This window comes from Acinonyx jubatus, chromosome E2, assembly GCF_027475565.1.
Source record: "Acinonyx jubatus isolate Ajub_Pintada_27869175 chromosome E2, VMU_Ajub_asm_v1.0, whole genome shotgun sequence".
NCBI classification, from domain to species: Eukaryota; Metazoa; Chordata; class Mammalia; order Carnivora; family Felidae; genus Acinonyx; species Acinonyx jubatus.
This window is the reverse complement of record NC_069396.1, coordinates 58,996,043-59,021,974: the sequence shown is the minus strand read 5'-3', so window position 1 is coordinate 59,021,974 and position 25,932 is coordinate 58,996,043. Positions and strand designations below refer to the sequence as shown.

The following is a 25,932-nucleotide window of genomic DNA, read 5'->3' as shown; positions in this document are numbered from 1 at the left end:
ATTTTTTAAAAATTTATTTTAGGAGTCTCTACCCCCAACATGGGTTTGGAACTCACAACCCCAAGATCAAGAGATGCACCAACATGGGGCGTCTGGGTGGTTCAGTTGTTTAAGTGGCTGCCTTCAGCTCAGGTTCGTGAGTTCAAGCCCCACGTTGGGGTCTCTGTTGTCTGCACAGAGCCTGCTTCAGATCTTCTGTCCCCATTTCTCTCTGCCCCTCTCCTGCTGTCTCATAAATGAATGAATGAATCAATAAGTAAGAGTTGCATACCCTACTGATTGAGACAGCCAGGCACCCTTTGATTTATTATACTTAGCATTATACTCTCCAGATTCATCATGTTGTTGCAAATGGTAAGATTTCATTCTTTTTTAAAATGTTTTTTAATGTTTTTATTTATTTTTGAAGGAGAGAGAGAGACAGACAGAGCATGAGTGGAGGAGGAACAGTGAGAGAGGGAGACACAGAATTCGAAGCAGTTTCCAGGCTCTAAGCTGTCAGCACAGAGCCACATGTGAGGCTCAAACTCACAAACTGCGAGATCATGACCTGAGCCGAAGTCGGACACTTAACCAACTGAGCCAGTCAGGTGCCCCAGATTTCATTCTTTTTAATGGCTGAATAGTATTCTATTATACATATATACTACATCTGGTTTAACCATTGATCCAAGGATAGACACTTAGGTTACTTCTATCTTTGGGCTATTGGGAACAATGATGCTATAAACATAGGTTTATAAATATCTGTTTAAATCTCCATTTTGGGGGCACCTGGGTGGCTCAGTCATTTAAGCATTGGACTTCAGCTCAGGTCATGATCTCGCAATTTGTGGGTTCAAGCCCGGCATTGGGCTCTGTGCTGACAGCTCAGAGACCGGAGCCTGATTTGGATTCTGTGTCTCCCTCTCTCTCTGCCCCTTCCTTGCTCATGGTCTGTCCCTCTCTCTCTCAAAAATAAACAAACATTAAAAAGAATTAAAAAAAAACCCTCTGTTTTCAATTCTTTGGAGGTATATATCCAGAAGTGAATTGCTGGACCAAATTTAAAGAATTTTTAAATAGATATTATGAAGCAAGTATTTTTAAAAGTAAACACTATGACCAAGTATGGATTTCTACAAGGAGTGTGGTAATTTTATTTTATTTTATTTTATTATTTTTTTAAATTAAAAAAAAATTTTTTTTAGTGTTTTTATTTATTTTTGAGACAGAGAGAGCATGAGCAGGGGAGGGGCAGAGAGGGAGGGAGACACAGAATCTAAAGCAGGCTCCAGGCTCTGAGCTGTCAGCACAGAGCCCGACGCCGGGCTCGAACTCACGGACCGTGAGATCATGACCTGAGCCGAAGTCGGACGCTTAACCGACTGAGCCACCCAGGCGCCCCAGTGTGGTCATTTTAAATATTCTAAAATTTCATGCCCAGTTAATAGTTGCATTCCATAAAAATTAAAAGTAAAGAACTTATATACTAGATGGAAAACCTTTAATTGATGTATACACATACACATGAAGATGTTGGCTGTACTTTATTTGTAAATAAGTTCACGTTCTAGGTCAGTACAATCCAATAGAAATTTCTGCACTGATGGAAATATTCTACATTGGTGTTGTCCAATATAACAGCCGCAGGCCACAGTTGACTACTGAGTAGTAGAAATATGGTATGGCCAGTACGACAGAGGAACTGCATTAAAAAATTTTTTTTAATGTTTACTTATTTTTGAGACAGAGACAGAGCACGAGTGGGGGAGGGGGAGGGAGAGACACACACACAGAATCCGAAGGAGTCTCCAGGCTCTGAGCTGTCAGCACAGAGCCCGATGTGGGGCTCGAACCCATGGACCGTGAGATCATGACCTGAGCTGAAGTCAGACGCCCAACTGACTGAGCCACCCAGGTGCCCCAGAGGAACTGCCTTTTAAATTTAATTTATTTTAATTCAAATGTATATAGTCACATGTGGCTAGCAGTTACCCTATTGAATGGTGCAGATCTAGAAAGTGTTTTGTTACCTATTTCACTCAACATGACATTGGTAGCATCTTTTCAACCTTAAAGATGTGCTCCTCCAAAAGTAGCACCTATTTATTTGACGGTATTGTAGGTTAGAAGGTATAATAATGTAAAACTGTCTTTATCACAGCAAAACTGAAACCATGCCCCATGTGTTAATGAGGCTAAAACTAGAAGAAAGTGTTAATCTTGGTTTTTAGGGAACTCCCCCCCCCCCCGCCCCAGTCAGGTATTGAGCCTTTTCAGACCCCGCTCACAAATCACTAGTTGTTTCTACAGAAGCCTGGGCTCAGGGTCAACTGATATGGATGTAGCCTGGGAACAAGCAAGGCCCTGTGTTCCTCACTCAAGAAAACGAGCCCAAAGTCCCATCCAGTTTATGCCAGCTCCTGGAGCATGCCCACAGCTGCCTCCCCTTATCCTAAGATACACCTGACATCACGTGCTGGGTTTTGCTTCGTTCCAGTGTTAAGTCTTTACTAAGAAATGAACATGGGATGTATGTGCTGTATATGTTTGCTCGGTACACACACTCCATCTTTCCTCATGAAAAGTCATGTTTCCCCACCCTTTCCATCAATATGTATGTAACCTCACCCCGTGATTATAAAAAAACTTGTTCTCCCTTGGGGCGCCTGGGTGGCTCGGTCGGTTAATCATCCGACTTCAGCTCAGGTCATGATCTCACAGTCTGTGAGTTCGAGCCCCGCGTCGGGCTCTGTGCTGACCACTCAGAGCCTGGAGCCTGTTTCAGATTCTGTGTCTTCCTCTCTCTCTGCCCCTCCCCTGTTCATGCTCTGTCTCTCTCTGTCTCAAAAATAAATAAACGTTAAAAAATTAAAAAAAAAAACTTGTTCTCCCCCTTGTGGGAGGCAGATTTGAGGCTTGCCCTCTTGCCTCCTTGTCTCATCTCACTGTGTCTGGAATAAATCCTTTCCTTGCTGCAAGCCTGGTGTCTCAGTAACTTGCTGCACACCAGGCAGACAGACTTGGGTTCAGTTACAGAACCCAAACTATAAGGATACATTTTAAGAAAATGTAATCTACGACCCAGCAATTGCACTACTAGGTATTTAGCCAAGGGATACAGGTATGCTGCTTTGAAGGGGCACATGCACCCCAATGTTTACAGCAGCGCTATCAACAATAGCCAAAGTATGGAAAGAGCCCAAAAGTCCATCGATGGATGAATAGATAAAGAAGATGTGATTTAGGGGTGCCTGGGTGGCTCAGTCGGTTAAGCGTCTGACTTCAGCTCAGGTCATGATCTCACAGTCCATGAGTTCGAGCCCCATGTCGGGCTCTGTGCTGACAGCTCAGAGCCTGGAGCCTGCTTCAGATTCTGTGTCTCCCTCTCTCTCGGCCCCTCCCCGGATCACACTCTGTCTCTCTCTCTCTCAAAAATAAATAAACATTAAAAAAAAAAGAAGTGGTATATATATACAATGGAGTATTACTCAGCAATCAAAAAGAATGAAACCTTGCCATTTGCAGCTACGTGGATGGAACTAAAGGGTACTATGCTAAGTGAAATTAGTCAGTCAGAGAAAGACAAATATCATATGACTTCACTCATACGGGAACTTTAAGACACAAAACAGATGAACACAAGGGAAGGGGAGCAAAAATAATATAAAAACAGGAGGGGGGCAAAAACATAAGAGACTCTTAAGTGTGGAGAACAACAGAGGGTTACTGGAGAGGTTGTGGGACGGGGGATGGGCTAAGGGGCATTAAGGAATCTACTCCTGAAATCATCGTTGCACTATATGCCAACTAACTTGGATGTAAATTAAAAAAAAATAAATTAAATAAAAAATTTTAAAAACCTATGGGATTACAAGGTGAAAAAAAAATAAAATAAAATGTACATGACCCAAATGAAAAAAACCTAAAATATTGCACTAAGGCACCTAAAAAGAGGACATGAATATTAGGAACGGTGGGGCTGGCATAGAACCCAGAAGTCAGAAAACGAACTAACTAAATAAAGCAAAAGCATAAACACTTAATAAAGATCAAACAACCTGGGTGGTTTGGGGGCAGGGCCTCCTTAAAATAATTGAGTCAGAAAACACTCCTGGTGAGGTGATATTTTGAGCCAACATTTATGGGAGGAGAATGCAGGGATTCTGTGAGGGTCTAGAGGAGAAGATTTCAAGACGAAGAAGAAGTTCAAGAGTTCTGAAGTGAGAAGGAAGCAAAGTGTCCAAGGGCCGGGAGAGAGGCTATCTGATAAGATGCTGCTGAGGAAGGCGGTGATCAGCGAGGTGGGGGAAAGAAAGGGGAAACAGTGAGCCATCCAAGGGTTTCCAGTCGCCCTTGGGTTTAAAAGGGCATTGATCTGGAAAACAGATAGCGCCAATAAGTGTTGAGAGGCTCGTGAAAGAGAAGTGGGGCCGTGTGTTAGGGGATAACACAGTCCTGGACGCTACAGGGTTATGACGAATGTGGAATTTCCCCTCCCTTGTTCGCTGTGCAACCCCTGAGCTGGGGGACAGCAACTTCCGAGACAAAGATAATATGCAGTTACTTTGTGCTGGGCGCCCTGCTGCATTCTTTCCGTGTCTTAGACCATCTAGTCCTCACTACGTTGTGACTCCCTTCACTGCGACCATGGTAGGTGATATGAGGTAGCTGAGGCCTGCGGTGATCATGTCATTCGTTGGTGGTCTCACGGCCGGTACAAGGTGGAGCAGAAGTGTGGCACCAGAGTTCGCTTGTTTAACCACTTAACCCAGCTCCTCCCAGCCTGGTGGAGATTTTCTGAGTAGGTAGCCTTTCGTTCAGAGAAACGCTCGTGCTGGAGGGGCAGCAGCCCGAGGACCGTGAGCTTACACATGCCATGGGAAGGACACGCAGGGGCATGTTCCTCAGTCACGACTCTAAAGTGTTAGGATATAATTACTTTTCCCATTGTTTTTATTTATTTATTTATTTATTTATTTATTAATTATTTTCAACGTTTATTTATTTTTGGGACAGAGAGAGACAGAGCATGAACGGGGGAGGGGCAGAGAGAGAGGGAGACACAAAATCGGAAACAGGCTCTAGGCTCCGAGCCATCAGCCCAGAGCCCGACGCGGGGCTCGAACTCACGGACCGCGAGATCGTGACCTGGCTGAAGTTGGACGCTTAACCGACTGCGCCACCCAGGCGCCCCTCCCATTGTTTTTATTTATTTATTTATTTATTTATTTATTTATTTATTTATTTATTTCAACGTTTATTTATTTTTGGGACAGAGAGAGACAGAGCATGAACGGGGGAGGGGCAGAGAGAGAGGGAGACACAGAATCTGAAACAGGCTCCAGGCTCCGAGCTGTCAGCACAGAACCCGACGTGGGGCTCGAACTCACGGACTGTGAGATCATGACCTGAGCCGAAGTCGGTCGCCCAACTGACTGAGCCACCCAGGCGCCCCAAAGAAAGATGCTTTGATTCCGGCACCTGGGTGGCTCAGGCAGTTGAGCGTCCTACTCTTGATTTCAGCTCAGGTCATGATCCCAGGGTTGTGGGATCGAGCCCCACGAGCACAAGACATCACGGTCACTTTCAGGGAGCGGATTGGGGTTAGCAGAGATATTTTCGAGTGAATTTCCATGCAGACAGTAAACCAGCATTTGACGCTTCTGGACGAGGGGGACAAGTTCAACTATATCACCACTTCTACCATTTAAATCGATCTGAAATTCCTGTTCTTGCCATGTGGCGATAACAAGGATGCTGTTGAATTAGATCTCCAGGCTCTAAACTCCACATTGGAATATGTCTGCAGGCTCCGCCCCCATTTACTTTTCAAACCATTGTCTTAAGAAGCCCTGCCCGCTAACACTGAACCCACATCCTAACACTTGTGAAGGATGACAGAGCAACTTTCCCATGCCAATTCTCACCTTTGCCATAGTTACGGGGCAGGGAAGGGGGGGAAGTGATGTTAATGGTACCTTTCATTTCACCCCCCAAATCAGGGCTGATAGTGGAATCAATTCATGTTTTAGAAAGACAATTTTTTTTTTTACGGTTTGGTAACATTTTCCTTTTTTTAATTTAAAATTTAATTTATCGGCTAAAATCAACAACACAGAAAAAAACAGGTGTTGGCGAAGATGTGGAGAAAGGGGAACCCTCTTGCACTGTTGGTGGGAATGCAAACTGGTGCAGCCACTCTGAAGAATATGGAGGTTCCTCAAAAAACTAAAAATAAAGCTACCCTACGACCCAGCAATTGCACTACTAGGTATTTACCCAAAGGATCCAAAAATACAGATTCAAAAGGGCACATTCACTCCAATGTTTATAGCAAGCACTATGAACAATAGCCAAACTATGGAGAGAACTCACATGTCCATCGACTGATGAATGGATATAGAAAGATGATTTTTTTAAGATAAGTTTTAGATTCACAGCAAAACTGGTAGAGAGGTACAGAAGGTTCCCATATACCCCAATCCCCCCCCCAACATACCCTTCCTCCATTATCAATATGCCCCACCAGAGCAGTACATTCATTGCAATTGATGAGTCTACATTGACTGATCATTATCACCCAAAGACCATCACTTACATTAAGGTTTGTCCTTGGTGTTGTACATTCTCTAGGCTTGGGCCAGAGGGATGGGAAAAATGCTTCCCACCCATATAGCATCATACAGGGTTTTTTTCATTGCCCTAAAAGTCTTCTGTGCTCTGCCTCTTTATCCCTCCCCTTCACAGTCAAGATGGTTTTACAAATAGCCATCTTCGGGTATGTTTGGGAGGATATCAAGTCCCTTGAAGCCTAGCTCATAAAATCTGCTGTAATCTTTCAGAATTCAGTTGGAAAGTTGCTATGTGTCTAGGCAGAGGTTACATAACAAGGATTTAAATTCAAGACCCAGACAATGGTGTAATCAATTGGTATCTTGGTTTCATTTTGAGAGCATCAGGACAGCTGAAGAGCCCTTGCTAGGAGCACGTACCTTCCATAAGGGTGGAGGACACTCCTTTTTTCTTTATCTGTGGCCCAACTTCACCCCAGGGCTGTCATCTGCTCTCTTCTGCTCCTCTTCCTGCTTAAAGAAATTCCAGTAAAGCATTTTCAGTTTGCAAATTATTTTCAACCAGAAGCAAAGATAGTTCATGCATGTAGAAAGTTATTTTTGACATTCATTTTTACAACAAAGTTGACGTGATGTTGAGAAGGTTAAAAAATATAACTTCTTATAAGATATTTTTGTTGCTGTTTTATTTCATGGGGTCTTCAGGTATTTTTTTTAAGCTTATTTATTTTGAGAGAGAGAATGAGTAGGGAAGGAGCAGAGAGAGAGGCGGGGAGAGAGAGAGAGTGTGAGCAGGAAAGGAGCAGAGAGGCAGACAGAGAGAATCTCAAGCAGGCTCCATACTGTCAGCACAGAGCCCAACTTGGGGCTCGAACTCACAAACCGTGAGATCATGACCTGAGCTGAAGTTGGACACCCAACCGACTGAGCCACCCAGGTGCTTCTCAATAACTTTGTTTTTAAATTTTGCTTTGCAACACCCTCCTTTTCAACTCCAGAGAAAAATGAAAGATGAAAATAAAACATCTTCAGAAATCGAAGTTACTAAGGCGAAGGGTATTTTTTTAATGCTTATTTATTTTTGAGAGAGAGAGAGAGACAGAGACAGAGAGAGCATCTCAAGCAGATTCTGAGCTGTTAGTGCAGAGCCTGACTCAGGGCTGGAACTCATGAACTGTAAGATCATGACCTGAGCTGAAATCAAGAGTCCGTCACTTAACCGTGAGCCACCTGGTGCCCCAAAGGATATTTGTTGTTCTCATCCAGGCTCCATTTGTCTGGATTCTTGCCACCCTTGTGAACCCAGCCTCTGTAGGTGATTGTGTTTCAAGTACCTGTTTCCTGCGTGTTGCTTCTGTAGCTGGGAGAAGACTATGGTTTGGGAGACTTTTGGAACAGCTCAAAGTAACACAAGGACCATGCCTTTCCTGATGAGGCAGGAATTTCAGAAAGACACCATCTCAGAACAGTTCCTTCTTGAGTCTCCCCTGAGCCTGAGTTTGGGTTCTGAGAGCGTGTGGCTTCCCATCCCACCCACATCGGCAAGTTTACAAGGACAAGTGGGAATCAGTCAGGCTGAATTTTCACTGAGAGACAACTGTGCCTTTGAAAACACATGTGCCTTTGACACACATGTGAGAAACACATGAAGCAGATTCCTGGAGCATGTGGTTGACATTTTGATCCCCCTTGAACCCTAATTTCCTTAGGTGACCGTTTATCATTGCACATGTTGCTTTCAGTTGTGAGATGGGAAAATGAGTTGATCATGAAATGTCTTGTACTTGACTTTTTTTTTTTTTTTTACACTTTGGTAATTATTCAAGGCAAATTGTGAGAAGTGGAATTTTAGGATCCAAGAGCTGCAGGAATTATGAAGAGTCACGGGAACCCCATACATGTGTAGCACTGCATGGAATACAGGGACATGGGCAGTAAAGTCAGCATTTGTTCAGATAGGGACCACCGAGGTAGAAGTGTGGGCTCTTGGGTAAATTGAGTGCACGGAACGGTCTATGCTGGATGACCAGGCAGCTCCAGAGAAATTACGCTTTTTCATGGCTCTTTTCCATTTCCCCTCAGACCTTCCTTCCCAAGACTGTCTTGGCTCGAAATGGACAGGAAATGAACGATTTCCAGGTGTGTTTGGTAAAAAACTTAAAATCATCATAACAAACAAAATATGTCACCCATATTCCCATCACTCAGAATTAACCTCTGCTAACATTTTGCCATATTCTCCTCCTACATGCCTTCCTTCCATACCTTTATTAAAAGGTACAACACACTCTGATTTTTCCTTTCCTATCAAAACCAAAACATTTCAAGGAAAGCGAAAACATCTCTGCACAGAGCCTGACGGGGGGCTTGAACTCACAAACTGCAAGATGACTACCTGAGCCGAAGTCAGATGCTCAACCAACTGCACCACACAGGAGCCTGCACATGTGCTAAATTTACGGAGCCCTCAGTGTCAGGGTTGTGTACATACTGCACAAATTTTTAAATTGTATGGGGCGCCTGGGTGGCTCAGTCAGTTAAGCGTCTGACTTCGGCTCATGTCACGATCTCGCAGTCTGTGAGTTCGAGCCCCGCGTCGGGCTCTGTGCTGACGGCTCAGAGCCTGGAGCCTGTTTCAGATTCTGTGTCTCCCTCTCTCTGACCCTCCCCCGTTCATGCTCTGTCTCTGTCTCAAAAATAAATAAACGTTAAAAAATAAATAAATAAATTGTACTGGGGGGGGGGCCCTCCCTCCATCCTAATCTTGGCTCTGGTTTCTTGAAAAGCTTGATCCTTTAAGGGAAAAAAAGCATTTCGTGGTTGTGTTTGGATTGACTGCTCTGGGCGATCCTCGAAGCTGGGTATTCCCCATTCACCCTTCAGGCAGGGGCGTATACGCACACTCCCACACACGACACTCATAAACACACACACATTCACAGGGATATCCACACACGAATACAGAAACACACAAATACCCACATGCAACAGTCACGCTCACATGTGCAAACACACACAGCTCTCGCCGACATCAAGCTCCATGGTGGTTTCCACGAACGGGAGGAGAAAAAACCCTCAAACCCGATGTCATCTTGAGATTGGAGATAGGAGAGGAGCCACGGATGGTGGAAGGAGTGGTGCTGAGGAGCTCAAATCCAGGTACATGACCCGGGAGAGTGTGGGTGGCCCAAAGTCGCATGGAAGCCAGTAAGTTATATATATAAATTACATAAATTAAAAATTATTATATATATAATATATATTAATATATATTATATATTTATATAATATATTATATTATACATATATTATATTATAATATATATTATATATATAAATAATTATATATATATATAATATTATAGAGTTTTCTATGTTTAACCTGAATTTCCCTTTCCAGATAAACTCTATTTCTTCTCTCTCTCACTAGTGTCCTGGGGCTCTCACCTGCTCCAGGTGTGCGTGTACTAGATCTGCTTCTAGAGCAGTCTTCCAAAAGCATTGGCTCGTTTCTTTCAGTTATCCTTTCTCCTCATGGTAAGAGATCTGACATCCCCAGTCTCGCCCCAGAGCCTCTCCGTTATCCTGGCCATGAAACTGGCCAAGAGCAGCCGGCCTGGACGTGATAACTGGCCACGTGTGTGGATAGGTTGAGGTGGCTTGAAGTTCTAAGACCCTTTATCAGAACATGCACGGACTAGAGTTTTAGGAAATTTAATGTCGCTTCAGGATATGGGGAGCCAACCTGAAGGGAAAGCGTCAATAAGGGATGGCTAAGGATCATTCCACGCGTGTCAGCATGAACCCTTTATTTATATTTTTATTTATTTAAAAAAAATTTTTTTTAACGTTTATTTATTTTTGAGACAGAGAATGAACGGGGGAGGGTCAGAGAGAGGGAGACACAGAATCCGAAACAGGCTCCAGGCTCTGAGCTGTCAGCACAGAGCCCGACGTGGGGCTTGAACTCACGGACCGCGAGATCATGACCTGAGCTGAAGTCGGCTGCTTAACCGACTGAGCCACCCAGGCGCCCCCTTTATTTTTTTTTTAAGTTTATTTATGTATTTTGAGAGACAAAACTTAAGTGTGGGAGGGGCAGAGAGAATCCCAAGCAGGCTCTGCACTGTCAGCATGGAGCCCACCGTGGGGCTGGATTTTCCCAACCATGAGATCACGAGCTGAGCCCAAATCAAGAGTCAGACGCTCAACCGACTGAGCCACCCGGGTGCCCCACAAACACTTTAACTCTGAGGTGCAGTGAAACCTAATCTGATTGGTGATAGGGTCGCATACCATCAGTGTCTGTTCACCTAGAACTCTTGTCAATTTCACACGCTTCTTTAATTCCTTTGACACTTGCTTCTTGTTGATTTTCTTTTCTTTTCTTTTTTTTAAATTTTCTTTTCTAAAATGTATTTTTGTAGTTTTTGGTCACTTGAACCCATACATGTAAGCTTCCAGCCCACAATTTCTTCAGAAATAGTTTTACTCTCATAGCCCCTGGCCCTGGGATTTCTTTTATATTTGGATAGCTTGAGGAAACAAGAAATGGAGACCCAAAGGAACATGCCAGTTCATAAATATAGAATTAGCTACATTATTTAGGGGGAAAAAAACCCCAGAATACACACACTGTAGGTAACCTCCAAATGACTATACATCTACAGTGGATGTTAAGCCTTGTTGATCTGAGATTAAACCTACAGTTGTTACACAGCATCGTATTTTTAGGAAGTATTTTATCTTAAGCTCACTCTGGCATCCTGTTTTCGATCATTCTTGATCAATACCACATGAAATGGCTTCTATTCCTTCAGTATCACTCAATAGGTTAGGTTACGTTCAGTTACCCACAGAATGATCACTGCAGTGGATTATTCCTGACATTTCATTTCAATTATGTGAGTGGGATAATTCATGCAGGACATTTCTTCATGTTCTGCTTTAGAAAAAGACTGGGACTTGGGGCGCCTGGGTGGCGCAGTCGGTTAAGCGTCCGACTTCAGCCAGGTCACGATCTCGCGGTCCGTGAGTTCGAGCCCCGCGTCAGGCTCTGGGCTGATGGCTCAGAGCCTGGAGCCTGTTTCCGATTCTGTGTCTCCCTCTCTCTGCCCCTCCCCCGTTCATGCTCTGTCTCTCTCTGTCCCAAAAATAAATAAACGTTGAAAAAAAATAAATAAAAAAGAAAAAGACTGGGACATTGGAGAGCGGATTTGGAGATTCCAGCATGTGGAGCAGAGTCTCAAGAGGGGCGTTGCATCAACCAACAAGGAAATCTTGACGAAGCAAAAAAGCGTTGAATTTAAGAAAAGTGTTGAATTTAAAGAAATATTTCTACTGAGTACAGACAATGTTCCTTTAAGACTCAGACTCCTTGGGTCACCTGGGTGCCTCAGTCAGTTAAGCATCCAATTTCAGCTCAGGTCATGATTTCATGATCTATGAATTCAAGCCCTGCATCGGGCTTAGTGCTGACAGCTCAGAGCCCGGAGCCTGCCTCAGACTCTGCATCTCCCTCTGTCTCTGCTCCTCCCCTGCTTACATTCTGTCTGTCTCTCTCTCTCAAAAATAAACAAACATTAAATTTTTTTTTAAAAAGACTCAGACTCCTTGAATGGGACCCATTTGGAAAAGATTTGAACATAGTTTATGAAAAGCTAAAAAAAAAAAAAATTCATTCTTATATACAGAAAATTAGGTGGCTATAATGCACCCAAATTTATGGAAAAATGATTTGAAGGCAATGCCTCTTGAAAGTTATTCAGTCCTGGGGCGCCTGGGTGGCTCAGTTGGTTGAGCGTCCGACTTCGGCTCAGGTCATGATCTCACAGTTCATGGGTTCGAGCCGCATCGGGCTCTGTGCTGACAGCTCAGAGCCCGGAGCCTGCTTCAGATTCTGTGTGTCTCTCTCTCTCTGCCCCTCCCCTACTCATGCTCTGTCTCTCTCTCTCTCTCAAAAATAAAAAAACATTAAAATTTTTTTTAAAAAGACTCACTCCTTGAATGGGACCCATTTGGAAAAGATTTGAACATAGTTTATGAAAAGCTAAAAAAAAAATTCATTCTTATATACAGAAAATTAGTTGGCTATAATGCACCCAAATTTATGGAAAAATGGTTTGAAGGTAATGCCTCTTGAAAGTTTTTCAGTCCAAAGTCATGCTTTCTGTGTTACTTAAGAATGTACACTGGTGGGAAATCCTTTGAATATGATAAATGTGGAAGAGAATCCAAGGATGAGTTGAGGATCAATAAATGTCAGAAAACTGATAAAGAAAATCCTATAAATGTGATAAATGTAGAAAAGTCTACAAGCAGAAGCCAAATCCCATTCAACTTCAGAAAACTCATACTGATGAGGAATCCTAGGAACGTAAAACATATGAAAAAGCCTTTTCCAGGAAATCATCCCATATTAATCATGAGAAAATCCATGATGTAGAGAAAGCCTATGAATGTACTGAATGTGGGCGATCATTCAAACAGAACTCAGTCCTCATTCAACGTAAAAAAACTTCACTCCAGACAAAACCCCTCTAGCCTGCTTCGGATTCTGTCTCCCTCTCTCTCTGCCCTTCCCCTGCTCGTGCTCTATTTTTTTCTCTCTCAAAAATAAACATTAAAAAAAAATTAAAAATATGGGAATACCTTCACTTATAGGTTAGCCTGCAATGGTCACCCAGGAATTCATACAAAAGGGCCTATAATTTGAAACCTGTAGCTGAGGGCAGTGAGGTCTTAATATATGGAGTTTCCTTTGAAGATTGATTTGGCTTCTTCAGAAAATATTTATTAAATGCCGTTTATATACCAGGAACATTTTTTTTTCTTTTTAAGGTTTTACTTTTAAAGGAGCAGAAGGTATTTGTTGGGAATAAGAATGTTTAAGGGGCACCTGGGTGGCTCAGTCGGTTAAGTGTCGGACTCTTGATTTCATCTTGGGTCATGATCTCACAGTTGTGGGATCAAGCCCCTAGTCAGGCTCCGTGCTGGGCTCTGCCCCTTCCCGGCTTGCACACATATTCTCTCTCTCTCTCTCAAATATAAAAAGGAAAATAAAAAAAAGAATGTGTCAGCTTATGTGTATGGTGTGGACCCAGGTGACAGGAGACTGGGTTGCCAGGCCACTGTCTCTGGCCTTTATCTCTCATATTTGCCGCGTTGGCGTGAACTAGAGGAATTGTGGGTTTGAGCTAGAGAGAGAAATTATCGCTTTGTACGTCGTCGACAGCAAGAGAAAATAGAAGTATGAGAAACTTTGAAGTCTAGAAATGAGATTCTGGTCTTTAATGTTCTCCCAGTTAAAGGAAGCCAGATGTGGGAACCAGTAAGTAAAAAATATTGTTAGGAGTGGGGCAAGTTGTATGGGGCAAAAGAAGAGTATAGACCCACCAAAGACAGTATGTCAGAAAGTTTCATTTCACAGCATACTGGTTGGTGGGAAGATTCACAAGTGATGAATTCTGATTTCCATTTTGGGACGTGACGGGGTGATGCAAACAAAATAGAGCTCACCAAGAAAATAAGGAGAGGCATTTGAATCAAGCGAACTTCATCGATGATAAAACACCTACTAAGCAGAAAGGCTATGGATATGAAGCTTTTGCAAACATATTTAATCTCCACTCAAACGTTATTCTATCAAGTCAAAAACTATGAGCACGTTTTAAGTGGAAAGAGTTTGAAAAATAACTCAGATTTATTTAATTGTAGAGGAAATCTATGAACTTAATGGAGATGAAAAAATCAGTTATGATTAATTTCCAGTGAAGCATGAGAAAACTCATACAGGTAAGAATACCCAGGAATATGATGTATGTAGCTGTGTGCTGTCTAAAGTCACACCTGACTGGACACCAGAGAGTACATTCTAGAGAGAAACCCTATGGATGAAATGGGTATGGGAAAGCCTTTACTGATCTGTTGCTCATCCCTTATTAAACATCTGAGATCTCACACAGGTGAAAGACCCACTGATGCTTATAAATTCTGCCAGAAAGCCTTTAGGAGAATTCACAACCATGAGAAACCCTCTAAATATAACGAACGTGGGAAGCTATCCAGAGGGTGGCATTTCATTATGTAACGCCAACAGGCTAAGACATCATCATTTCAGATAATCTTCAAATCATCAAAACACTTGGGCAAGAGGGATTCTGAGACTTTTCCTCTTTTCTAGATTTGCATCAGTTAGGACTCCTCGTGTTGGAAGTGACAGAATATTAAAAACCAGCTTCAGCAATAAAACAGAGTTCATTGGTGCATATCACTGAACAGTCCAGGATACCTCCTGGAAGGGAATAGAAAGAGACAAGGTTTGGTGATTGAATCACTATTTAGAAAAGCAAAGAGAAACAAATAAACAAATAAAAAATGAACTCAGTAAGATGGTCGAATGGACAAGAAAGATCTTTTTTAAAACCAGTGACATTGGGGCACCTGGGTGGCTCAGTCGGTGGAGCGTGTGACTTCGGCTCAGGTCATGATCTCACAGTCCGTGAGTTCGAGCCCTGCATCGGGCTCTGTGCTGACAGCTCAGAGCCTGGAGCCTGTTTTGGATTCTGTGACTCCCTCTCTCTCTGACCCTCCCCCGTTCATGCTCTGTCTCTCTCTGTCTCAAAAATAAATAAACGTCAATAAAAAAAATTAAAAAAAATAAATAAAACCAGTGACATTGCAAATGGCCTCCAGGAGTTGATTAATATAAAAATGGGCAAGTATTCTATTCACAATAATGTTTATATAAAATACTTAGAAGTGAGTGCAACCAAAAATAAACAGTGTCTTTATTACTGGACAGAGCAAAACTGACAGTAAATACTTCAGTGTCCTGAGTTCAAATAATGTTAGAAATAAGTGAGTAAGAACCTGAAGAAAAAGAGGCTCACAAAAACGCTATAGAGATGATGGGGGAAACCCCCATCATTTTGACACTAACAGGTTTCTATCAAATACCACTGAAATTAAAGTCTGGTTCTTTACTGTTTGCACTGCTGATTAATGACCTGGTTTACACACACGTTGATGAAAACCAAGCAGCATTACTGTTATCACCAAGGAAGGCTGAGAACAGGGTTTCCCCAGGTACGGGAATTGGTGGGAGACAGACATCCAGATCTCGTCTGAATGCGGACATTGGAGGGTCTCGCAGCCACCCGGAAGTGATCGAGCAACCCCAGGTGGGTCCTGGGAGACACAGGAGTCAGAAGGAGGAACAGAGAAGATCTGGACTTAGAATGGGCGCGTTAATCAATGCACGTGGTTACTGAAACTCCTGGGTACTGTCCCCCCTCCCCAACTCCCCATGAGGTGGTCGGTCCGTGTAAACAGTAAGGGTGAATACTTACATCGTTCTCAGCTTATTCTAAGTACTTTCCACAGACTGAATTAGTTCATTGAATCACTGCAAGACCCCACGAAAGAGATTTCATGCCTAAGCCCTTTTACAGATAAGGAGGTTAAGTAATTTACCCCAGGTCACACCCGAGCTGAGAGACAACGCCCAGATTTGAACCCTGGCGATCTGGTCTGGTGTCCTAGCTCATCTATTTTGGCTGGTCATGAGGTTCGGGGTCTGGGGAGTTCAGTCATCGGGGCTGCAGGAACCCCGACAGCCATCAGCTCCCTTACTGTAGTAGCATTACTAGGGGTATCAGTTTTTTATTGCTGCATTGCAAATCACCACAGACTCAGCAGCTGAAAACAACCCTCACCCAGGAGCCCCGGCTGGCTCAGTCAGAGGGGCGTGTGACTCTTGATCTCAGGGGTGTGAGTTTGAGCCCCACGCTGGGTGTAGAGATTCCTTGAATAAATAAAACTTAAGGAATGGGGCGCCTGGGTGGCTCAGTCGGTTAAGCATCCGACTTCGGCTCAGGTCACGATCTCACAGTCCGTGAGTTCGAGCCCCGCGTCAGGCTCTGGGCTGATGGCCCAGAGCCTGGAGCCTGCTTCCGATTCTGTGTCTCCCTCTCTCTCTGCCCCTCCCCCGTTCATGCTCTGTCTCTCTCTGTCTCAAAAATAAATAAAAACGTTAAAAAAATTAAAAAAAAATAAAACTTAAGGAAGCTTTTTTAAATGAAAAAACAGCATTCATCTATTAGCCCACAGTTCAGTAGGTCACAAGCCCCCGGGACGGTGTGGTTGACTTTTCCAATGCTGGTTCTCACAAGGCTGAAATCAGGACGTTGGCAGGAGCTGCATTGCCTCTGGAGCGCAGGGACCTCTTCCAGATTCATTGTGGTCGTTGGCCGAATTCTGTTCCTTGGTGGATGGTGGCCGGGGATCACGCCCAACTTCCAGAGACCACTCTTAAGACCTTCCTACATGGTCCCCTCAGTTTTCAAAACCAGCAACAGAAAACTGTGTCAAATCCCCCTAATGCTTTGAAGCACTTGGATTTCAGGAGAGGCTCCATGACTCTTTGAAGTTTATTTATTTACTTTGAGAAAGAGGGAGGGAGAGAGAGAATGAGCCAAGGAGGGGCAGAGAATCCAAAGTGGGCTCTGTGCTGACAGCAGAGAGCCAGATGCGGGGCTCAAACTCACTAATCGCAAGATCGTGACCTGAGCCGAAGTCCTGTGCTTAACCAACTGAGCCACTCAGGCGCCTCGGGCTCCATCACTCTTAAAGGCTTTCATGATTAGACCAGGCCCACTGAGAACAATCCCTCCTTTTTAAAAACATAAAATTATATGTGCCACGTAATGTAACCGGATCAACGGAGTAAAATGCCACATTCACAGTCCTGGGGGTTTTACGGAACATATTCACCAGGGAGTAGGGATCTCGGCATCTATCTCTCTGGTTTCTGCCCAGCATGCTACGGAACACTTATTGAATATTTACTCTGTGCCAGGACCTGTTCTGAGCACTTGACATGTGTCAGCTCACTGAATCCTCACAGTAGTTCTATGAGGTAAAGATGAAAAATTATCCCCATATCACAGATGGGAAAACTGAAGCACCAGGAGGTCATAAATGTGCCCAAGGACACAGCTAGCACACTGCAAAGCTGGGATTCAAACTGGGCAATAGGACTTCAGAGCCTACGCTGTTAACAATAAAGAAATGAGTCCTCTCTGGCATGGCCACCATGTACAGTTGTGCAGTCTGTGTACTGCACAAAAGCTCCTGCCCGGGACAGAAGTAGGAAATCCAGCCCTCTGTCTGCTCACCATGCCATGGTCACTACTTTCCTGCTCACTGTACCTGGAGGAAGGGATTGTCCTTTTCTTCCCACAAAAGTGTCATCCATAAGCCCAGCCATGAATCTTTGGGTCTGTCTGACCAGAAGGTACTTTTCCCCTAATTTGCATACATTTATTCTAAATCCCAGGAGCAGCTTGGTTTACGGGCTCTGGACACACTGGTTTCCCAGTAAGTAGGGCTCTTCCTTATCTTCACCCAAATCCCACCTTGGCTCCCAGATCGAGGATTTCTTTTCATCTTGGAGCTTTCAAGCTTCCTAGGCCTCAATATTTTCCTAGCAGCCCATGGTAGGACGTGACCCAGAAAGAACACACCTTTCAGTGGTTCAGCCACCTGTGCCCATCACTGTCGGGCCGTCCGTTCACTGCTCAGTGCAGAAAGAGAGGCAAAAGAACAAAGTTGGGTTCTTGTGGGGAAGACAAGATTTGCACATAATAAAATATTTACCAATATTATTTTACATAAAATAGCTTTTGCAGGGGCGCCTGGGTGGCTCAGTCGGTTAAGCGTCTCGTGGTTTGTGAGTTCAAGCCCAGTGGCTGGGTTCTGCACTGATAGTGTGGGGCCTGCTTGGGATTCTTTCTCTCTCTCCCTCCCCCACTTGTGCTTTCTCTCTTAAAATAAAAAATAAGAGGGGCGCCTGGGTAGCGCAGTCAGTTAAGCGTCCGACTTCAGCCAGGTCACGATCTCGCGGTCCGTGAGTTCGAGCCCCGCGTCCGGCTCTGGGCTGATGGCTCAGAGCCTGGAGCCTGTTTCCGATTCTGTGTCTCCCTCTCTCTCTGCCCCTCCCCCGTTCATGCTCTGTCTCTCTCTGTCTCAAAAATAAATAAAAACGTTAAAAAAAAATAAGAAAACAGCTTTTGGCAATTTTTACGCCCCCCCATACACATACACACATGCACATTTTATATAACACATATTATATATATAATTTTATATATAATATATGCATAAATAAGTTCTTTTACTGTTTATTTATTTTTGGGAGAGAGAGTGTGCAAGTGGAGGAGGGGCAGAAAGAGGGAGACAGGATCTGAAGCAGGTTCTTCACGGACAGCACACAACCTGACGTGGGGCTCAAGCTCACAGACCGCGAGATCACGACCTGAGCCAAAGTCGGACACTCAACAGACTGAGCCACCCAGGTGCTCCTATGTATATAAAATTCTATATATATATCTGTGATTAAAATGTCACATTTTATATATAATATAATTTATATTTATATATAATATATATAATATATACACATTTATATATAATATATAATATATGTAATATATATAATATAATATATCTCATAGATAGATAGAGATTTGAAGCCAAAATACCCCCAATAGCCAGAGAGATGTGCTGTTTGAGCGCATAATACACACATACACATCCATGCGTTCAAATACCACATCTCTCCGGCTATTTGAGCGGCACCTAAATTTCAAGAATCCAATATTTACCGCAGGACTCTCCTGTCTCCTCCTCCCTTCAGTGGGTTGTAAAACCAGATAGCTGGGAGCACTCTCATGGATCCCCCTTCTCTCGCATCACCCGTGAACAGCTGCTGGCCTGGCCTGCAACTCTATCACCTCAGGACACACTGCTCATCCAGAGCACCACCTCCTTTGTTCAGTGTCGCCTAAGTGAGCTCAGACTGGCTTAAACAATAATAGGAATTCATGGGTGCACGTAATACAGATGTCAGAGGGAGGGCTGATAGGTGGGAATCAGGCGAGGCTCTATCCAGCAGCTTAAATAATGTTGACAGTAACCCAGTTTCTCTATCTGTCCATGCTACTTGTAGTATGTTGACTTGATCCTCAGTCTCTACCTGGTGGTCTCCCATGTGCCCCAGGCTCTATCTTCCGAGCAGCAACATACCATATTATCTAGGGGACAAGAGAACAAGCATCTATTTTCCAGAAACCCTAGTAAATGTCTCCTGTGTTCTCACTGGCTCTGCGTGGGATATGTACCAACTTTGGTGGTTACAATGGAGGGGGGGGGTGCACTGACTAGTTAGACACAAGAACATTCTTAGAGTTAATCAGAGAGGGAGGCAAACCATAAGAGACTCTTAAGTGCAGAGAAAAAACTGGGGGTTGCTGGAGGGGGGATGGGCTAAATGGATGATGGGCGTCAAGGAGGGCACTTGTTGGGATGAGCACTGGGTGTTACACGTAACAGATGAATCACTGGGTTCTACTCCCGAAACCAATACTACACTTTATGTTAACTAACTTCAATTTAAATAAATTTTTAAAAATCAAAAAGAGAAAAGAACATTCTTAGGTGTAGGGTCAATTCTATCCAATTCAATCCTATCCAAAGAGAAAGGAGTTCTAATGGAAAATTTGCGCAATCTTATATTCTCCTTGAACTGGTCAGCAATCCAGTGGCTCCGTTTTCAAAATATCCAGAATCTGATCACTTTTCCACACTGCTCTTGATCTGAACCACCATTTTCTCTCCCTTGGATTTTACACAAGTCTCACTACATCCACCTTTTCCCCCTTACAGACTCAGAACAAGAACAGTTACAAGAAACTAGAAACAAACCCAATGGCAATCAACTGGCGAATGGACAAATAAATTGTGGTATAGCCATCAAGGAAATACTCCTTCAGCAAAAAAAGGAATGAACCACTGTTACTTACAGCAACATGGATGAATCTCAAAATCATAGGATGCAGAAAAGAAACCAGACACAAAAATGTAAATATTGTATGATTGCACTTATATAATACTTTAGAAAATGCAAATGAATCTGTAGCAACAGGGCACATGGCGGGGGACTTTTAAAAAGGGGCAGAAGGAAACTTTTGGAAGTGATGGATAGGTTCACTGTCTTGATGGTGGGGACAGTTTCACAGGTATACATCTATCACAAAGCATCAAATTGTTTGCTTTAAGTATGACTCATCTATTGTAGATCAACTTTTTAACGTTGTAAAATTTTTTTTAAATCTAGGAAGAAAATATAAGGCAAACATCACCAATAAGTATAAAAGCAGCAATCAGGTAAGCAGAAGATAGAAAAGAAGAGGCATGGATATACAAATATCAGAGACTGAACCTCGAAAGTAGTCCAAGAGTCGGCAAGCCTTACGAGGGAAAAAAGACAGAACACACACAGGATCAGAGTCTTGAATGACCAAGAAGCAGCTACATATACCCATTAAGTTCCCAGGGTATGCTAATTTATGGTAATATATTTGAAAGACAGTGTATGCTAATTTATGGTAATATATTTGAAAACCTCAGATGAGTGCTTTTCTAGGAAAGGCTGAGCAGAGTTCTTTGGGTAAAATTTTCAAATACTTGAGAAACATGTAGTTAATAGAAATGTTCCAGAACATTAAAAAAGCAGACTAGTTCTGATACCACAGAACACCCCTAGTGCACACCCTATAACCTGCAGGGTCCCCGTTCTGTCCATCGTACCCGAGGCCGGGGATAGGACCCTGCGCCTTAACCTTGGCTTCTCCCACATGCTACTTCCTCACTGCCAGAAAGTCCTGGTTATTCTCCCTCAAAGCTCCTCTCTCGTTAGTCACCCCCTCTCGCTTTCCATTACCAAGTTCCGATCATCTCTTGTATGGACCTTTTAAGTTTATTTATTTGAGAGAGAAAGAGAGAGCGTGAGCACAAGCAGGGGAGGAGGAGGAGGAGGAGAGGGAGAGAGAGAGAGGGAGGGAGGGAGGGAGAGAGAGAGAGAGAGAGAGAGAGAGAGAGAGAAAGAGAGAGAAATCCCAAGCAGGCTCCACACTGTCGGTGCAGAGCCTGACATAAGGCTCAAACCCAGGAACCATGGGATCATGACCTGAGCTGAAATCAAGAGGCAGACGCTCGACCAACTGAGCCACTCAGGTGCCCCAGCATGAAAGCCAGCTTAAGGCCATATACGGACAAACCATATAGTATTATTAAATCATATTAACTGCATCAAAAAGAAGGCTCAAGCTGGTGTCAGTATGTTGTTAAAATGTCTAATAATTACCCACTTAGTATTATTTTCCATTTACTTGTTATTATTCCCTTTCACGGACAGTGCCGAAGGAAAACGGCCCCTTTCTGGGAATCTTCTAATAGCATGCTCCCCTCCCCCTCCCTCTCCCCCTCCCTTCCTCACCCCCTCTTTCTGGCTTTAATCTTGTATTTCTCAGAGGCGCTGTCAGCTCCCCACTGAAAGTGATGTACAGCTTGCATTAAAATGTCTATATTTGAAAATGCATTGAAATCTACTTAAAGAGGGGCGCCTGGCTGGCTCAGTCGTGACCTTTGATCTCAGGGTTGTGAGTTCAAGCCGCGCACTGAGTGTGGAGATTACTTTAAAAATAAAGTCTTTAAAAAATCTATTTAAAGAAAAGCTGTCAGGCAGAGCTGGATAATGTGGAAAACCTTGCGGCGGTGGAACGGGAGTGTCTCAGTACTGGGTGTTCTTGATTTAAACGGGGAATGTCTCCTTAAAAAGGCACCACCCCACCCCGCCCACCCCCCCCCCGCCCCGCCCCGCCCGAGCCAGAATCTAGTTTCTGCGGAGATTGGGCGGGAGCGACCATTTTATTACTTGGCTTCCAGCGCCATCTAGTGGCGATACGTAGCAACTGCCACAGGAATTTACAGGCACACGCTCGCAGGTGCACAGCAAAGTCCCGAAACAAACCCAAGGACGCCTTTGTGTCCCTAGGAATGCAGAGTCATTGCTCCCTCATGGGCTGCACGTACCTTAAGGCTTAACACAATGCAAACGTCCCGCTGGGCTCGCCACTCACTCACTCCCATGTGTGTTGATGGCGTTAATATTTCCCTGCAACGTGAAATAAATCTTTACGTCAAAAAAAAAAAAAAAGAGGAGGAGGAGGAGAGGGAGGAGGAGAGGGAGGAGGAGGAGGAGGAGGAGGAGGAGGAGGAGAAGGAGGAGGGGAAGGGGAAGAAAAGCCAAAGAAGAGTCAGAGAAATCTTGCTTATTTAGAGCAGGGGCTTCTCCAGGTATGGCTCCCAGACCTCCTAAACCAGAAACTCGAGAGGTGGGGCCCAGACGCGCCCCCGCCCCCTTCCCCCACCACCTCCCTGGGATTCTGTCGCAGGCTCAAGGCTGAGTCCTTCCGTTTAGAGCAGGGGTTCTCAACCAGAGGTGACTCTGCCTCCTAGTGGACGTTTGCAGATGTCCTGAGACATTTTGGTTGTTGTCACGACTGGTGCGGGTGCGTGGTAGGAGGTGGTGCTATTGGCATCTAGTGGGTAGAAGCCAGGACACAGAACATCCGGCTACAACAAGGAATTGCCAACCTTCAAATGCCAGTTGTGCCCAAGCTGAGAAACCCCACGTTACAGTCTGGCATTTCCCCCACTGCCCCCCGACCACCCCTTCCTTCCCTCCTCCAGCTTGACTCATCCCTGTGCTCCTGCTCCCTGTGCCCAACTCTGGCAGGCACGGTAGATATTCCGAGTATTTAACTGATAGGGCGCCGGCCAATCCCAAGGAGACCCTGACCAATGACCTAGGCTCCAGCTGGGAGCGGTTGGTACAGCTGCTCTATCAGCTCTTGCTGCCCAGACGCCCAACCCCCGGGTCTTTGCAGCTCTCACTCAATTGTGAGCCGGTCTCAGGCTGATAATTTTATCATGGTCGTTGTTTCAAGTGTATCTATTTATTTTTTTGTGACGTCTATACCCAACGTGGGGCTTGAACTTACAACCCCAGGACCGAGAGTCACATGCTCTTCCGACCGAGACAGTCAGATGCTCTGATTTATAGTAATTTTCCCTCTAGATTTATAGTTTTGTTTTATTTTAATGTTTGCATTTATTTTGAGACACCGAGAGAGTGCGAGTGAGGGAGGGGCAGAGAGACACACACACACACACACACACACAGTCCGAAGCAGGCCCCAGGCTGTCAGCAGAGAGCCCAGTGCAGCGCTGAAACTTACACACCATGAGATCATTACCCGAGCCGAAGCCAGACGCTTCATTGACTGACTGCCCAGGTGCCTGGCATATTGATTATTCTAAGTTAAAAGTTCTTAAGCAACAGCAGGTGTAAAAAACAAAAAAAGCCCAAACACTCTGACCTCCCTCTATCTCCAGAAAACAGGAAATAAATCTCTCATGTGAAAGGTACCCTCCGTCTGCCAGGGGGTAAAGAGACATCCTTATCACCAGAGTTAGAAAACGTAGAGCCAAGAAGTCTGTATATAAACCTCCCTTATTACTTTTTACTAATTTACTACCTCAGCTCAAATCCTGTTTAGAATCCCTTACTAATTGAAACTCCCAAACATAAGTTTTCTCGGTCCTGCCGATTCCCCACAGATTTATTGTCACTTTGCCTAAAAAGCATAAAAACCGCTTGTTTTGGTCATTTTGGGGGGAGGTCTCAGTTTCATGACGGGGCCTCCTCTGTGTGCACATAATTAAACTTCGTGTTTTTTCCTCCTTTGACTCGTGTCAATTCCATTCTTAAACCAGCTGGAAGAATCTTGAAGGGTAGAAAAAAAATTTTCTTCCCCAATATCACCATGCTGTACATTAGATCCCCAGAACGTATTCACCTTAAGACTGAAGGTTCTTACCCTTTGACCAACATCTGCCCGTTTCCCCCAGCTCCAGCCCCTGGTAACCACCATTCTGTGAGTTTGACTCTTTCTTCTCCTTCTTCTCCTTCTCCTTCCTCCTCCTCCCCCTCCTCTCCCTCCTGCTTCTCCTCTCCTTCCTCCCTCTTCCTTCCCCTCCTCCTCTTCCTCCCCGCTTCTTCGTTTTAAATATTCCACATAAGTGAGATTTTGTGGTATTTGTCTTTCTCTGACTTTTCTCACTTAGCATAACACTAAGTTCTTCTGCGTTGCTACAAATGGCAAGACTCTCTCCTTTCTCCTGACTAATATCCCATCATATGCTTTATTTTTAATCATATAAATAATTATACCTCCAGCCACTGGCTCTTTCAACAGTGCTGACTAGAACCTGGGGTTTCTGTAGGCGCCTGCAAAAGACCACAGAGCCATTCTCTTTCTTCGTCCTTGTATAAGGACTCTCAAGTTTCCACTTTAATCCCGGCAAAAACGTACCTGACAGACTTCTTGGGGCAACTGGAGGTTGGAGCCCTCGCTCAGCCCTTCCTTTGCCAGCCACACTGGTCTGGCATCCGTGCCTGCAACGGACAGAATGTCTGTGTGTCCCATACTCATTTGTTGAACTCTAACCCGCAGGTGATGGCTCTCGAAGGTGAGCCCTCACACGGGGACCAGTGCCCTCATTAAAGGGACCCCAGGGGGCCCCCTCCCCCTCTCCCCCACGCGAGAACACAGAGAAGACTCAGTCTGTGAACCGGAAAGCAGGTTCTCACTAAACACCAAATCTGCCAGCGCCTTGTTCTTGGACTTCAGCCTCCAGACTGCGAGATGCAAACCGCCCCATCTGTGTAATTCTGTGACAGCAGCCCGGTGACAAAGACACCCTCGCCCTTCTTCCCTTCACAGGGACTCCCACCTGTGTGAGGAAGGAGGCGGCTCAGGCTGTTGCCATGGAAACGGAGGGGGGTAGGGCGGGGTGTGTGCAGGGCTGGGGGGGGGCGGTGGCGGGAGAAGGGACAGTGCCCAGAGGCCGAGCTCTCCCAGGCTTTGCCGTCGCCCGTGTGTGGGATCCAGATTCCGACCCAGCCGCACAGGAAAAAACGTGGAAACTGGGCTGGTGATCTCTCCTCTCCACGCCCCAGTCTCTTCTTCTAGAACACCAGTTATAAGCACTCCTGGACCACAGGGTTGGCGAGGACATAAAGCACATTACCCTGTAAAATGCTCACCACCAGATCTGACTTCTTCCGGCCTGTGTTTCTCAAAGCGGGGCCCAGAGGCTGCACGCCTCAGAGTGCCCGGCTGGAGGGTCTTGTTAAAAACACAGAATCTCGGGGCCCCAGAAACTAAGGAAGCAAAACCTTTGGACTTCAGTTCACTCTGAAACATCACCCTGCCTCGTTTTCTTCAGAGTGTGTGTGTGTGTGTGTCCATATCCGTAATGATTTTTTAAAATCTGCTAATGATCTGCCCCTCTGTCCTGTAGTGTGAGCTCTCTCTGGGTCTGTCTGTCCTGTAGTGTGAGCTCTCTCCGGGTCTGTCCCTCTGCCCTGTGGTGTGAGCTCTCTGTGGGTCTGTCTGTCCTGTAGTGT

The 25,932-nt window shown here is 44.6% G+C and overlaps 1 long non-coding RNA gene across 1 annotated transcript; it reads right to left on the bottom strand.

Moving 5' to 3' along the window:
* Positions 1-19,071: 19,071 nt before the first annotated feature.
* LOC128313201 (uncharacterized) lies at positions 19,072-25,003 on the bottom strand. The gene is made up of 3 exons (XR_008293547.1): positions 24,836-25,003; positions 22,491-22,572; positions 19,072-19,651 (listed from the first exon to the last, which is right to left on the bottom strand). It is a non-coding gene; the product is annotated as an uncharacterized LOC128313201 (long non-coding RNA).
* Between the last annotated feature and the right edge of the window lie 929 nt (positions 25,004-25,932).